Source organism: Cydia fagiglandana, chromosome 8 (assembly GCF_963556715.1).
Source record: "Cydia fagiglandana chromosome 8, ilCydFagi1.1, whole genome shotgun sequence".
Taxonomy (NCBI): Eukaryota; Metazoa; Arthropoda; class Insecta; order Lepidoptera; family Tortricidae; genus Cydia; species Cydia fagiglandana.
Genome location: NC_085939.1, coordinates 14,958,280 through 14,974,289, shown reverse-complemented (window position 1 = coordinate 14,974,289; position 16,010 = coordinate 14,958,280). Strand labels below are relative to the sequence as shown.

The 16,010-nt window shown below is 37.8% G+C and overlaps 1 protein-coding gene and 1 long non-coding RNA gene across 2 annotated transcripts in view; one reads left to right on the top strand and one right to left on the bottom strand.

Annotated features, from left to right (window-relative positions):
• LOC134666857 (uncharacterized) overlaps positions 1-16,010 on the top strand; it is a 183,477-nt gene that overhangs the window by 123,151 nt on the left and 44,316 nt on the right. The gene's annotated exons all lie outside the window — the stretch shown is intronic.
• Positions 1-16,010, bottom strand: part of LOC134666698 (proton-coupled amino acid transporter-like protein pathetic) — a 69,026-nt gene that overhangs the window by 35,947 nt on the left and 17,069 nt on the right. The gene's annotated exons all lie outside the window — the stretch shown is intronic.

Here is a 16,010-nt window from a genome sequence, read left to right as displayed (position 1 = left end):
AACTTTTGCTGCTGACTGTACAGTACCATTAGCGCTCGAGCGCGAACGATCCCTGTCAGGTGATTCAAAGGAATCATTCTGATGTTGAATGCTGGAGTCGTGTCAAAACTCGAAAACATAATTCAAATATTTATTTTGCGAATTGGCCACAAGGACATTTTTACACTTCACTTCAATATGGAGCAATAAACATAAATCATCAATAATTACAAAATACAATTGCAAATATTAATTGAATAAAATATTAAAATTACTTTGTCTTATAAATGTATATTGTCTCTGTTTAATTACATAAAAATATGTAGTTAAAAAAATACTAAAAAATCTAAAAATTTTTAGACGTAGTTATTGTGTTTCTTAGTTTTCTATTTGTATACCCGAGTTGGGTTACCGTTGAAACTCACATGTACTACATAACACCTCTGTTATCTCTTCTCTTAGGTAAGTAGTTATCTTATCTTACCTTAGAGGTGAAAAAGTCTCTACGAGTCAAATAAAAAAAACTAATTCATTAAATTATTAAATTAAGAATAATAAAAATAAAAAGAACAAACAAGATCCGAATGAGATGTCTCACGTCAATTCCACTAAAAATGAAGTATTAAGATCAAAACATATAGCCCGGGTAAGCTTTTTAAACAGTCCAGGCCGCGTAGCGAACATGCCAATCGCTTGACGCTTCGTAGTGATCGAAGCGCAACTGTTGCAGTAATATGATGTGTTCCATTGTTCTGAGAATGACTTCAATAAAATCACTTTGTTTGTATTATGTTATATGTAATTCTTTGAAATAATAATAGTATTAAGTCCTAGGTTAAATATTTGCTACACTATCGCATTGGGCAACTGTCATGATAGCTGCACCGTTATTATAAATAAATAAAAAATGAAAGAGTGATAGAGACACAAAGCGTTTAGTTGTCGAAGCGATAGTGTGATTCGGTCAAATTGTGTTTGTTGAAAAACTAATTATAGCCAGCATTTTATGAATGTAGTAATATACCTTTGGGTATGGTGCTTTACGCACACTAGCGTCCCATCCCCTTCCCCTGACGCAACCCCCCCTTTTAGCATAAATATGTCCCGGTTGACAGTTATTTTAGTTTTTTGGGGAAAATATAGAATATAGGGAAAAAGTGTCAATGAAAGAAATTATCCCTATTAAATTCTTAACCAAAAAAGGTTATATTAATTTTTTTGATGCGACGCACCATATTGATGTTATAGCTAGATGAACTTCGACAAAATTTAATCGTTGAAAAACTTGTTGAAGTTCAATATAACATAGTACCTGATAGTACTGAAAGAAATCTTCACGGTGAATAAGCTTGCAAGCTTATTCTCCGTATTAGATTTATTTCAGTACTATCACGTACTAACTTATATTGAACTTCAACAAGTTAATACATAAATATGGTGAGTCTTACCAAAAAGTTGTATGTAACCTTTTTTGTTTAAAATTTATTAAGGATTATTTCTTACCTTGACACTTTTTTCCTAACTCTAATACTTTTCTCAAAAATAATAAATAAACCGTCAACTGAGACATACTTATTTCATGCTAAAAGCGGGGGTTGCGTCAGGGGGAGGGCGAGGGACGCTAGTGTGCGTAAAGCACCATACCCAAAGGTATCATACTACATTAATTGAATACTGGCTATAATTTGTTTGTCTTCCCCATACATTAAAACACAACTTGACCGAATCAATGATTGTCACCTTAGCTAGGTCGGCAGTCTCCACAAACAGCACCCATTCGCGAGCATGACGCGACCAGACACGTATCTTAACCATAGTTCATCAATATCAATAGCGTATGTCAATATCCAGAGAGAAAAATGGGAACCAAAGTATAAAGAAGCGATCGTCCATTCCTGTTAATCTGAATTCTGTGGCTTATAATATTGAGCTTTCGCAAAGAAATGATAACGCGCTTTCCAATAATCCATATACAAACAGAAACACGGTTAACTGACCATCGGTGGACCTTATGCATTTTGTAATAAGGTCCACAGTCAGTTAACATTAATGGTACAATAAGGATGTCGATAATAAAGCTAGCATTTTTATATTTTTGGGAGCTTTATTTGGGTAAGCGTTATTGGTTCCCGCATTTATAATCCGATTACGCTGAAATACGAGAGGGGATAATTTCCAGGCATATTCAAATATGAATTTATGGTACCGAAGAATGAAGCAATCTACAACATCTGAAATCCTTCTTTTTACAAGCTTTTATTTAGTTTCACCTGACCGTTGTCTGTCTGTGTGTAATCAAATCTTGCAAGTTAAATTTGATCCACTTCCCGGTTTCCGATTGAGCTGAAATTTTGCATACATATGTAAATCGGGTGACAATGCAATATTATGGTGTCATCGAGCTGTACTGATGATGGAGACCGGAGGTGGCCATAGGAACTCTGTGATAAACCAACGAAATCTATTGTGTTTGGGGTTCTTAGAATTGTCTGGATGAGTATTAGTTGCCTGTGGGAAAAAAAGTACAGTCGGCGATAAAAGCTTGTACTAAAAATGAAAGTTTTGCCAAAAACTTATTACAAACTTTTTTTTAACCTGCAATGTGCCTATGTATTTATGTACCTATACTATAACTATGTTTGGACGGGTCAAATCTTGCAAGTTAAATTCGACCCACTTTCCACGTTCCGATGAAGCTGAAAATTTACATGCATTATGTAAGTTGGGTGTCAATGCAATTTGATGGTACAATCGAGCTGATCTGATGATGGAGACATGAGTTTGCCATAGGTACTACTCTGTGATTGTTTTTGTTTGTTTTTATATGTTCTTTATTTCAAAATATATATACAATATACAAAGTAATATGCTGTACATTAAACCAAACACTTACAAATCGCGGATACACAAAATTACTTTCTCAGGCTAAACACCTATAAAAGTTTATAACATACATTTTTGGATATATTTGTTTAACATGGAATAAGCATTTAAAAGAAACTAACTATATTATAAAGGTATGAACTTATTAGTAGTAAGTTCACTTATAGCATGACACTTTATTTCTTATGGATTATTTTATGCAATATAAAAGCAACGCAATAATTTTTACTCATTGACGGTTAGCGAACAAAAATGCACATGCCACGCTACTCGTCCAGTATAAGATGAGCTCCTTCCATTACCGCGGTGCTATGCGTGTAGCCGTTGCGAACGGGGGTATTATTGCACCGGACGTGGCGCGCTAACCCTCGTCGCTACTACAATCGTCAGGCGGGAAGAGAGAATAGTGATGGGGCAAGCGATAAGTACCATACCTATCGACATACGGCAAATCGGCGATACGTGACTGCCCTATGCATGAAATTAAATTATTTGAATGATTTTTAAGCTTAGGATTATTAAAGAACTTAGAAGATAATCTAATTATATAAGGTCGTAGTAGGATTAGTCCGATATCAACATGCAACTTAGCCAAATTTGTCCGAAAAGGTGTGTTAAAAGCTATTTTGACGGCCTTATTTTGAATGGTTTGGAGAATTTTATAGTTACTTGGGCATGTGCTATTCCATGCTGGGCATGCATAAGTTAGACATGGACGAATTAGTGTAGTATAAATTCTTAACTTAGTAAAAGAGCTAAGGTTACTTTTCCTCTTCATAACTGGATGTAAGGCTCCAAGCGCCTGAGCGCCTTTAACGCGGAGATTTGTTACGTGTTTGGTCCAGTTGACTTTACTATCAATTGTAACACCAAGGTAACGCACAGACTTACTCCATGATATTGCGTGGCCAGCAATATTGAGAAGTCTATGTGGACATTTACGTTTACGCGTGAATAAAATAGCTTCCGTTTTGGTTTCGTTCAACTTAAGTTTCCATTTTGTAAAGAATTCGTGTAGACTTTCAATTGATAGCTGTAATCTACTTATAATGAGATCAATATCATCCGATGAAGTAAACACCGCCGTATCGTCCGCAAAACATGCCAAGCTAGTACGTGTTTGTATGAGGATGTCAAGAGAAACAGAAAGGGACCGAGAATCGACCCTTGAGGCACACCACTACACACACTACTCTGTGATAAAACAACGCTAACTGTGTTTGGAGTATTTAGAATAGTCTCGATGAGTATTAGTTGCCTATGTAAAGAAAAGTACAGTCAGCGATAGAAGCTTGTACCAAAAATTAAATTTTTGCCAAAAACTTATTTTGTTTGAAAATCTCGGAGTAATTAACAATGGAGCCGCCATTAACAGGCATTCCCCTCTGTCGAAAATAGGCGGCCAATGGTCAACCATATGTATGGACTGACTTTTATCTGACATGACGTACCTATACATTTGATGTGCCCCTCCCCCGCAAAAAACGGCAGACTATTTTGTACCGAAAATTTTAGACATGGCGTCTCCGTTGTTAATTACTCCGAGTTGAAAATAGCAGCGCGAAAATCTAGAACGGTTAGAGATTTGGTGAAAATAACAGAATTTCTTATGGAAATTCTTATGGAGTCAATACATTTTTAGGGTTCCATATCCAAAGGGTAAAAACGGAACCCTATTACTAAGACTCCACTGTCCGACTCTCTGTCTGTCACCGCAGGCTGTATCTCACGAACCGTGATAGACAGTTGAAATTTTCACAGATGATGTATTTCTGTTGCCGTTATAACAACAAATAAGTAAGTACTAAAAAGTACGGAACCCTCGGTGGGCGAGTTCGACTCGCACTTGACCGGTTTTTTGTTAATAATCGCAATGTAATGTGATTAACTCGTTTTTAGGGTTCCGTACCTCAAAAGGAAAAAACGGAACCCTTAGGTATAGGATCACTCGTGCGTCAGTCTGTCTGTCCGACCATTCCCCCCTTTATCTTTGAAACTACTGGGCCTAAAATTTTGAAAAAAATACACAAAATAGTACTTTAAGTGCGTATAGATGACAGGAAAACCTATTAGAAATGTGCAGTTCGGGAGTCGGACTTATGTACGGAACTCTTGGAACGGGAGTCCGATTCGCGCTTGACCGGTTTTTTTATGTTTATCACGGGTTATAAGGACTACAGAATTTATTTTGTTATATTGAACATAGCTATAGCCCAAGCCCTCTCGCGCATGAGAGAAGGCCTGTGCTCAGCAGTGGGACGTATTAGGCTGAAATGATGATGATGATGATGATATTGAACATATAAGGTTAAATATTAAGATAAAAATTGTACGTGTCGAAAAAAAGTAAAACCGGTTTCAAAAAGAATTCAAAAGAATTCAACATTCCATTTTTGACCGCAGCTGCACTACAAGTACGAACGCATCGATGTTATTGTTAATTTCCATAGTAAAATGAATGGTAGTGCTGCTGTCGTTGGAAATGGACTGTCACCTTAAAACACATAAGCTGTGTTGTCGAGAATGGCAATGGCCAAGCGTCGGAAATATGCCTTGTGTAGAAAGTGTCATTAAATATATAATTAACCATTGTTAGAGTGACTAAGAATCACGTGGGAGGATCACTTAACATACTTATTAATTTCTAAATGAACAGAACAAGTTATTACAATTGTTACTTTGTCACGTACGAACAATTGGGAATCGTCATGTAACAATATTTGCGTCATACCTATTACCTCATTATTTTTAATGTTGGCCTAACAATTTACATTCTTGACCAATAATTCATCATCATCTCCTCCTAGCCGTTTTCGGCTACAGCGACTGCTATGCTACAGCTGAGAGCGTCGCTGGTGCGCTCTCAGGTGACTGACGTAGCCAATCCTTGCAGCAAATGTGCGGCCACATTCGCTGCATGTCAGCACCCCTCCGACGTAATTGTACGTGATGGCCACAGGTGGTCTGGCCTTTAGCTCGTCACGCTTAACGTCGAGCTCTGTGCGTCGCCTGGCTTCAAACTCACGCACCTGCGTCTGCACAATATGCCTCCACTGTGGACGGTCACCAGCTAGTGTCTCCCATGTTGATGGGTCTATATGAGCTCTCTTCATATGCCGCTTCAACACATCTTTGAACCGCAGAAACTGTCCGCCTTGCTTTCGCTTACCAGTTTGCAGTTCGCTGTAGAAGATGCGTTTCGCGACTCGATCTTGGGACATGCGGGAGACGTGACCGCTCCATCGTAGCTGTCGCCTCATTAGGTAGGCCTCTATTCCGGCGACATCAGCACGTCTAAGGATCTCCGTGTTCCGAACACGGTCGGACCAGTGGACGCCCATAATGTCGCGGAGGCATCTTAGGTGGAAGCTGGCCAATGAGCGAATATGCTTCCGATATACGCACCACGTTTCTGAGGCATAAAGGAGATTTGGCAGGACAATAGCCATGTATACAGCAACTTTTGTAGAGAGCTTTATGTCGTGGGACCGAAACACCTTGGAACGAAGTTTCCCGAACGCTGCTGCAGCGGCTCCTATTCTGCAGTTTATTTCGTTGTCAAGGTGGCACTTGGCTGTAATAGTGCTACCCAGGTATTTAAATTGCTCTACATGCTTAAGCGAGTCCCGGCCGAGTTTAATGTCAATCTGGGAATTGGCAATTATGTCAAGTGCCAGAACTTCAGTCTTTTTGACATTTATTATTAGGCCAAATCTTTGACATAACTCATCTAGACTCGACATAAGCTGTTGTAGAGCACCTGGAGATTCGGCCACAAAACACAAGTCATCTGCATACATCATCTCCGTTATGACTGCGTGAGACACCTTGGTGTGCGCTCTTACAGCAGTATATTTTCATTCTTGACCAATAATTAAAGTTATAAATCCGTATTATAATTTCTGTAGTTTCTTCATTCCGTTATCATTTAAGTCCTAGCAAGCCTAAATCTCACACGATTAATTAAGGAAAGGCAAACAAAGATTTAATTACGAAATCAGTCATGCTGATTAAATTGGTTGATACACATACACGTACATTTTCTTCAGTTACGGGTATCAGCCAATATAAGGTTTAAAGTTGTCTTAATAATCATATAAGTACAATGTAAATAGTTATCAGTTTTATTGCGTTCTTAAACGTTTGTATACAGAGTTTTTAGGGTTCCGTACCCAAAGGGTAAAACGGGACCCTATTACTAAGACTTCGCTGTCCGTCCGTCCGTCCGACCGTCCGTCCGTCCGTCCGTCCGTCCGTCCGTCCGTCAGTCCGACCGTCCGTCCGTCCGTCCGTCTGTCACCAGGCTGTATCTCACGAACCGTGATAGCTAATAGACAGTTGAAATTTTCACAGATGATGTATTTCTGTTGCCGCTATAACAAAAAATACTAAAAACAGAATAAAATAAAGATTTAAATGGGGCTCCCATACAACAAACGTGATTTTTGACCAAAGTTAAGCAACGTCGGGAGGGGTCAGTACTTGGATGGGTGACCGTTATCTTTTTGCTTTTTTTTGTTTTTTTTTGCGTTATGGTACGGAACCCTTCGTGCGCGAGTCCGACTCGCACTTGCCCGGTTTTTTATTACTTCAATGGAATTAAGACGATTTTGTTTGTCCTGTTTAAGCTACAGGCGTAAAATATATAGTCAACAGCGGAATTAAGCGTGTATTAAACATTTTCTCCCTTATTCATAAACTCGGAATAATTAACAATGGAGCCGCCATTAACAGGCGTTCCCCTCTGTCGAAAATAGGCGGCCAATGGTCAACCACATGTCAACCATATGTATGGACTGACGTTTATCTGACATGACGTACCTATACATTTGATGTGCCCCTCCCCCGCAAAAAACGGCAGACTATTTTGTACCGAAAAATTTAGACATGGCGTCTCCGTTGGTTATATCCTCTAAGTTCATAAATGTTTACTAAAGTTGACAAGCCGATAACAATCGTTTGTCCCCTTCCGACGTATTGGTATGATGGAAAGGGACAAACGATTATTGTCGGCTTGTCAACTTTAGTAAACGTTTATGAATAAGGGGGTTTGAATTTGCGACCTTTCGGAACACAAGTCCGATCTCTCTAAACCAACTGAGCTACCGAAGGTTACTAGAAGCGTGCGAATCTTTCCATTCCTTTCTTTTCATTCCATATATTATACATTATGACGGTTACAACAAGGGTATAACTTTACACTTATGTATCATTTTATTTAGTTATGGGTATGGTGGGACGACTTCGATGCATTCTACCCTATATTCTACCCAAAAACGAGGGGAGGGATTTGCGCAGCAGTGGGACACCAAAATAGGCTAATAAAAAGAAGGTAGGTACAAAATTCAATGTCAGGTTTCGAAACTTATTTGTTTTTTGTATCGCTCAAAGGCAGTTTTATATAGTTAGAAATTTTACACTCGCTAAAAATAGAACAAATTGTCATCATAAAAAATCTAAGAAGGTACTCAAGAATGTAATAACCTCTGAATCTTTTAAAAGTTTGCCGACCCCTGATCTTGGAGCTATACTTATTTATTTGTATTTGTATTTGTAATGGCATTGCCATTGACACAGCGTCAGACTAGGCTGCTTCGTAACCTTAGATCATAACCGGAGTCGCCTTTAAGAGCTTGCCCCTCTGCCGAAACACTTGCACAATGCTGCCGTCCTAGTCTAAAAGGCAGTTTTTCGACAAAAGCTAGTTTCGAGATAATCGCAAAAACCAACCCAAACATCTTTCTTGAATTTCTACGAAACGGTAAAACTTTTTTCATTTTTTCTTTTTGTATGTGGTAGGTATATACTTATTGTATGTACTTATTTTAGGTATTTATAGTATGTTTCTAAACAGCTCAGTTTTTTTTATTTTATAAAAAACACTTTAAATTAGTATTAAGCTTAAAAATGAGTAGGTCGTACTAGTCAAGAAGGCGGTAAACATGCGTTATGCGGCGTTCTAACTTAGTTCCGAAGTAGAAACTAGGTAAAAACGCCGTATATGTCACATGCTGCCTTTTTGCTTAGTACCAATGAATAATTCGCACTTGAGATCCTAAGTTAAAAGACCCTATAGCAGCTATTCGGCCTTTTTGGTTAGTATACTAGGAAAAATTATGAATTAGACCAGATTTTCGACTAGCGTGCTAGTGTAAAAAAACGTATACCAACAAAAACACCGAATATACGGTTTTATAGATTAGAATTAATGGAAGAAATGGGAATAAAAAAGTCACGTAGTTTAAATGTTTATTTATATACGAACAAAAAACGCCATACTAGTAGGCTATTATTAAAAAAACGAGATCCAGCAATTACTTTTTGGATTATAATCTCAATTACCATACAAATTTAACATATAAATTGGGTTATTCCCACTAGTTACGATCAAGTTGTTACCAGTGGTAACTAAGGGGAGTAGTTACCACTACAATCTTGTTAGGGTTCAATAAAGCCTCTATATTTATAGTACTCGTATTCTACTTATACTGTTTTTATTACTATTGAACTGTAACAAAATGTTGGTGGTAACTACTAGGAATAAAATCCAACCTTTTACCAGTGGTAACTACTGGGAAACAAATCTCATTAGTTACCACTGGTAACAACTTGATGGTAATTAGTGGGAAAAACCCGATCTATGTGTTAATTTTGTACGGTAATTAAGATTATAATCCAAAAAGTAATCGCTGGATCTTGTTTTTTTAATAATAGCTTGGTAGTATAGTGTTTTGTGTTCATATAATAAACAAACATTTAAACTGTACTGTAAAAAAATGTTGGTGGTAACTACTAGGAAAAAATCCCACCTTTTACCAGTGGTAACTACTGGAAAAAGAAGTTCCCAGTAGTTACCACAAAACTGAGTTGGTGGTAGCTACTGGGAAGAAAAGTGGGATATAAATTCCCAGTAGTTACCACTGGTAACGACTTGGCGGTAGATACCTAACTAGTGGGAATAGCCCCATAATATGTAACAAATTTTTAGTGTACGGCCTTTCTGATTTTATTTGTATAATAGACTAGATTTACTCGACTCTACTAATGACATTACATATACTTCTAATGAGCATGAGCAACGAAACTTAACAGAGTCCGCAGTAAGCTCAGCCGAATTTTTACTTCCCATAAAAACGGAGATTCGTACTCATTTTAAAACAACGTGTTGGATTGTACTAAATTGCACATACAATGACATGAGGTATATCTATGCCAGTACCTAATTAGTTTATATTCCAACAAAACTAATGAAATAGAGGAAAAATTAGTTTTGTATGAAAAACTTATTTTCGCTGTATTTTTTTCCATGGTATCTGAAGCTACACATTAATTACAGGCATAGATATACCTTATCCTTTACTGAGTACAAATTTTTAGAGCAATCTAGCTAATCGTTTTAAAATTAGAGCGTAACTACAGTTGTATGGAGAACCCAGCTTGCTGCTGACTTAAATCTTAGCAAACATTTATCTTTGTAGGTGACCAGTTTTTGCATACACGTAATTCAAAAAATACATAATTTTTTACCGAATTCGTGGCATCTCTAATATTTATTTTAGTTTGTTATCAATAGGCATGGAATTTCATCGCACGGTAATACGTTAGCGAATTATGTAGTCTACATTAGCAATAAAATTAATACGAGTGTATTAATTCCTGCACATACTCTGTCATTTATTTAATTCTAAAACGCCTTTTAGCGGTTGTAATTAAAAATTAGATTCACAATAAAATTATTTTTCTATTAGATTACAAACTCATAGCTTTGACTATTTTAACATACAACTATTATCTAATACACAAACATACCAACCTATTTTAAGATACATATTGTTTTTTTATAAAACGTAATAGATAGTACTGTAATATATAAATACTATGATAAATAAAACGTAATATAATTTGCAGTAATTAATTTACGATATTTCTTATCGAAATCTATTGGTGCGATATGAACTAGATAAATAAGTATTTCATTTAAGTAAAATATTATATATATGTGTGTATATAATATTATCTTTAATTCTCAGTTGGTTATCGGATGGACCCAGGTTCCATACAAAGATGCCCATGGTCCTTTGTCCTGGTTATCTAAATACTTAGGCGGAAAATGTTATACTGCCCGTAAGAATTCTCATTAAATTTCCCTTTAAAACATGTTTCAATAAGATTTAAACTCTTCATAATGTCAAATACCTACTTGGCTTATAAGGAATTAAACCCGATACGATTAGCTGTAATATTTGATTTTATTTAAATAAAAGCAGTCAAACCGTCCAATGAATAAATAAAACTTAAACAACGTTTGCTGTAGAAAAGTACGTATGAACAATTTTACCATCACAAACTACGCTAGAAAGACGTATTTGCTGTCGAGCGGAAGTATTTGCGAGGCATTTTTAAAGTATATACCTTGATAAAAATGATAATACTCGAAGGTACTAATTATTAATAACATTATGATGGTAATGCAATAATAAAGTATTTTTTTAACCTTGGCGTTCGGTCAATATTTCGCGCGCAAAAAGCCACCTCCGCTCTCATTCCGGCAGCCACAAGCCTGCGCTTGCGGCTGACGGCTTTTACTTAGCGTAAAGGTGTCTTTCGGCGCGCGGGGAGCATGACGAAGGTTGGAGCATATACTGAGTTATAGACTAGTTAGACGCACTTTCAACCATTTTAAAAGTTTGTTTGCGTTTAATACGACGTTCATACAAAATAAGAAGAACGTATAATAGTTATACGTTTCTAAAGACTATTATGGTGACGTAAAAAAGTTAAGTGATACTAGGCTAAAATGGCGTATGAGACATTTAAACAAAAAAAAATATTATACGATTTTGTAGACTAGTAACAGATCTAAAATTTTGCTAAAGATCCTAATCTTAAAGTGCGTATAGCGACTTTTACGTATTTTTAGCCTAGTTTTTGGCTTATACGTTATTTTAGGCTAGATATGGTGGATAAGATTTTACGCAAACCAGAGCGTAAAAAAACGTATAGCTGCATATACGTTGTTTTAGCCTGGCTTTGTCAAACAGTCGCTTTTTAGACTAGGAACGAACGAAAATTAGTGCAAATACGGTCTTTTTACGATATTATTCTCGATAACTAAGCCACTTATCGGAAAACGGGCCAAAGTGGTCGATGCGTCTCGATCTCTACATTACGAATATCACAAAAAGTCCATTTTGGCAAAATGTCGAAAAACTGCCTTTTAGCTTAGGGCGGCAGAATGGGAGTATTACTGCAATGTACTGCCGCCAGAGTGCAGCACTATGTTGTTTAGTAAACCATACAGTAACTTATACATACTAGGCCTTAAATAGTTTTTTGACAAGTTTTCACAATTACATAATCAAGGCAGTTTGTTTACAGGTGGACTACCGCGAAACGCGAAAATCGAAATTTCGTTATTTGCCTCTCTATCGATCGAATAGGCAAGAGTGATAGAGAACCACAAACCGATACGCAAACAATCGTTAGGTACCTTAGCTAGGCCGGCAGGTGCTTCTATTTGCGTCGCATACATTATTTAGTTTCCGGCAGTTGGACACGCAGATTTAATGAGATGAGATAACGCCAAATATTTCAAACGTAAAGATAGGCCCCGTTCATATTAATTCCGACCGAGCATTTTCGACTGCTGTGCCAATGGAATGCTACAACGCGATTGGTTGATGGATTCGCACCACGGGCGTGATTGGTCGCAACTAGTTGCGTTACATTGCACCATTGTCTCCAATTCGCGCGTGATACCCAAAATGACACCGCTGAACTGTCACCATTCTTAGTGCCCAAAGAATTATATGACAAAGAACAACTCTCAATCTTCAAAAGTGTGACCAAAAATGAAATGCAAGTGTGTGCGTAAATTGTCTATGTGAGATCAAAAATAGTGATGTCATGTTACAACATATTACTAATCTGTCGATGTTTGATTGCTTTATCGACTACTTTTTCAAATGTGTTATTTTAAACATTAAAATTCTACGACATTATGACGTATAAATAACAATTGCACTGCGTTTGCCATCAAAATCGTTACAGACTTATCTTAATGTAACTCTTACTGTGTTGCAAAGTGAAGTTATCATGACACGCTAAACATGAACACCTACAAAAAGGTATAACAATCGTTATTATTTGAAGTCGGTTATAAAAACTAATATCTTAATGATGTCTTGTGAAGAAATAATTACATAGCTATTAATATACCGACAAGTTATCGATACTGTCATATGAACATTTTGTCAAGCCCTAGCGTAAACGAACAGTTTATGTTTTTACACAAAATATCCTAAATTATTGACTAATATGATAAAATATTAGCACGGAACGGAAGAAAAACTTATAATGAACTGTATAAACCGGCTTCTTACACTTTTTACGCTGTTAATTTGACACAATATCGTTATGAAAATTTCGTTCGGAATATCATAAATCCTCTGAAATGAGTAATTGCTTGGATTATTTGGCCCTGTGACACTGCAATCCGGCACACTACAAGACACCATCTTCACTGAATTACTTTATTTAATACTTTTCGTCCTAATCCGTGTATATTTTTCAATTTGAAAATTACCGTGATACGCTCTTGGCCGTCCGCGGCCGTCGTCAAACTCAAAAGTGGTTACGTTTTCTCATTGGTAGTCTGACTCTTTCGCACTCATGGGATATTCATATACGTGATGGCTTCCCTTTCGCACACTTCAGCTGTCTGTCAAGCGCAAGCGAATCCTAGGTCTATGTTAGTGCCCGTAAGCCGTCTTTACGAAGTCTGTATAAGTCAATGGATGACACATTAAATTAATTAAAACTAACTACAATAAAATTAAAATAACTAAAACTAAAAATTAAAAATACCTATCTAAATTTGGTGCCCTCGGGACTCGGAGCCTCGGGAGGGCAAATGATCCATTTGTGTCATTTCATTTACATTTTACATTTTAGAGTATTACGAACATACAGGCCTATTCGAACGTAGGTACACTGACATCAGAATGATGTTATTTAGTTATCGTACGTCTCACCCGCGGCAATATAATAAGGACAAGTGCGAGCGATGTGCTATATAACTGAATGACATCAGTTAGATGTCATTCTGTCAGTATACGTTTAAATTGGCCTGAATTAAAATTAAATTAATTAAAACTAACTACAATAAAATTAAAATAACTAAAACTAAAAATTAAAAATACCTATCTAAATTTGGTGCCCTCGGGACTCGGAGCCTTGGGAGGGCAAATGATCCATTTGTGTCATTTCATTTACATTTTACATTTTAGAGTATTACGAACATACAGGCCTATTCGAACGTAGGTACACTGACATCAGAATGATGTTATTTAGTTATCGTACGTCTCACCCGCGGCAATATAATAAGGACAAGTGCGAGCGATGTGCTATATAACTGAATGACATCAGTTAGATGTCATTCTGTCAGTGTACGTTTAAATTGGCCTGAATTAAAATTAAATTAATTAAAACTAACTACAATAAAATTAAAATAACTAAAACTAAAAATTAAAAATACCTATCTAAATTTGGTGCCCTCGGGACTCGGAGCCTTGGGAGGGTAAATGATCCATTTGTGTCATTTCATTTGCTAGAGTATTACGAACATACAGGCCTATTCGAACGTAGGTACACTGACATCAGAATGATGTTATTTAGTTATCGTACGTCTCACCCGCGGCAATATAATAAGGACAAGTGCGAGCGATGTGCTATATAACTGAATGACATCAGTTAGATGTCATTCTGTCAGTGTACGTTTAAATTGGCCTGAATTAAAATTAAATTCATCATCATCATCATCATCATCTCAGCCATAAGACGTCCACTGCTGAACATAGGCCTCCCCCTTGGACCTCCATTCGTACCGGTTGGAAGCCACCCGCATCCAGCGTCTTCCGGCGGCTTTAACAAGGTCGTCCGTCCATCTTGTGGGTGGACGTCCTACGCTGCGTTTGCTAGTCCGTGGTCTCCACTCGAGCACTTTTCGACCCCATCGGCCATCTTCTCTGCGCGCAATGTGGCCTGCCCATTGCCACTTCAGCTTGCTAATCCGGTGAGCTATGTCGGTGACTTTAGTTCGTCTACGGATCTCCTCATTTCTGATTCGATCACGCAGAGAAACTCCGAGCATAGCCCTCTCCATAGCTCGTTGAGCGACTTTGAATTTTGAGATGAGGCCGATAGTGAAAGACCACGTTTCGGAGCCGTAAGTCATCGCTGGTAACACACATTGATTAAAGACTTTCGTCTTGAGGCACTGAGGTATGTCGGACGAAAAGACATTACGTAGTTTCCCGAACGCTGCCCAACCGAGTTGGATTCGGCGGTTGACCTCCTTCTCGAAGTTGGACCTACCTAATTGGACTACTTGTCCTAGGTAGATGTACGAGTCAACAACTTCGAGTACCGAGTTCCCAACAGAGACTGGGATGGGCACAACATTGGCATTTGACATAAGTTTCGTCTTTTCCATGTTCATTTTCAAGCCCACCCGTTGTGAAACTCGGTTGAGGTCATCGAGCATCATGCTGAGTTCCTCCATCGACTTTGCCATGACTACGATATCGTCGGCAAACCGAAGGCGAGTGATGTATTCGCCGTTGATGTTGATGCCAAGTCCTTGCCATTCCAGGAGCTTGAAGGTGTCTTCCATTACGGCAGTAAACAGTTTCGGAGAGATAACGTCTCCCTGCCTTACGCCTCTTTGCAATGGAATCGCCTTCGTGCTCTGCTCCTGTACTCGGACCGACATGTTGGCGTTACTATACAAATACTTCAACACTTCGATGTACCGATAGTCAATATGGCATCGCTGAAGAGACTCAAGCACCGCCCATGTTTCCACCGAATCGAAGGCTTTCTCATAGTCCACAAACGCTAAGCATAATGGTAAGTTATACTCTTCGGTCTTCTGTATAACTTGCCGCAGCGTATGGATGTGGTCTATGGTACTATAGCCTTTTCGAAACCCGGCTTGTTCGGGAGGCTGGAAGTCATCAAGTCTGTGTTCGAGACGGTTCGTGATGACCCTTGAAAACAGCTTATAGACATGGCTCAGAAGCGTGATGGGTCTGTAGTTCTTCAATAGGCTGTTATCACCTTTTTTGAAAAACAGCACCACCTCGCCT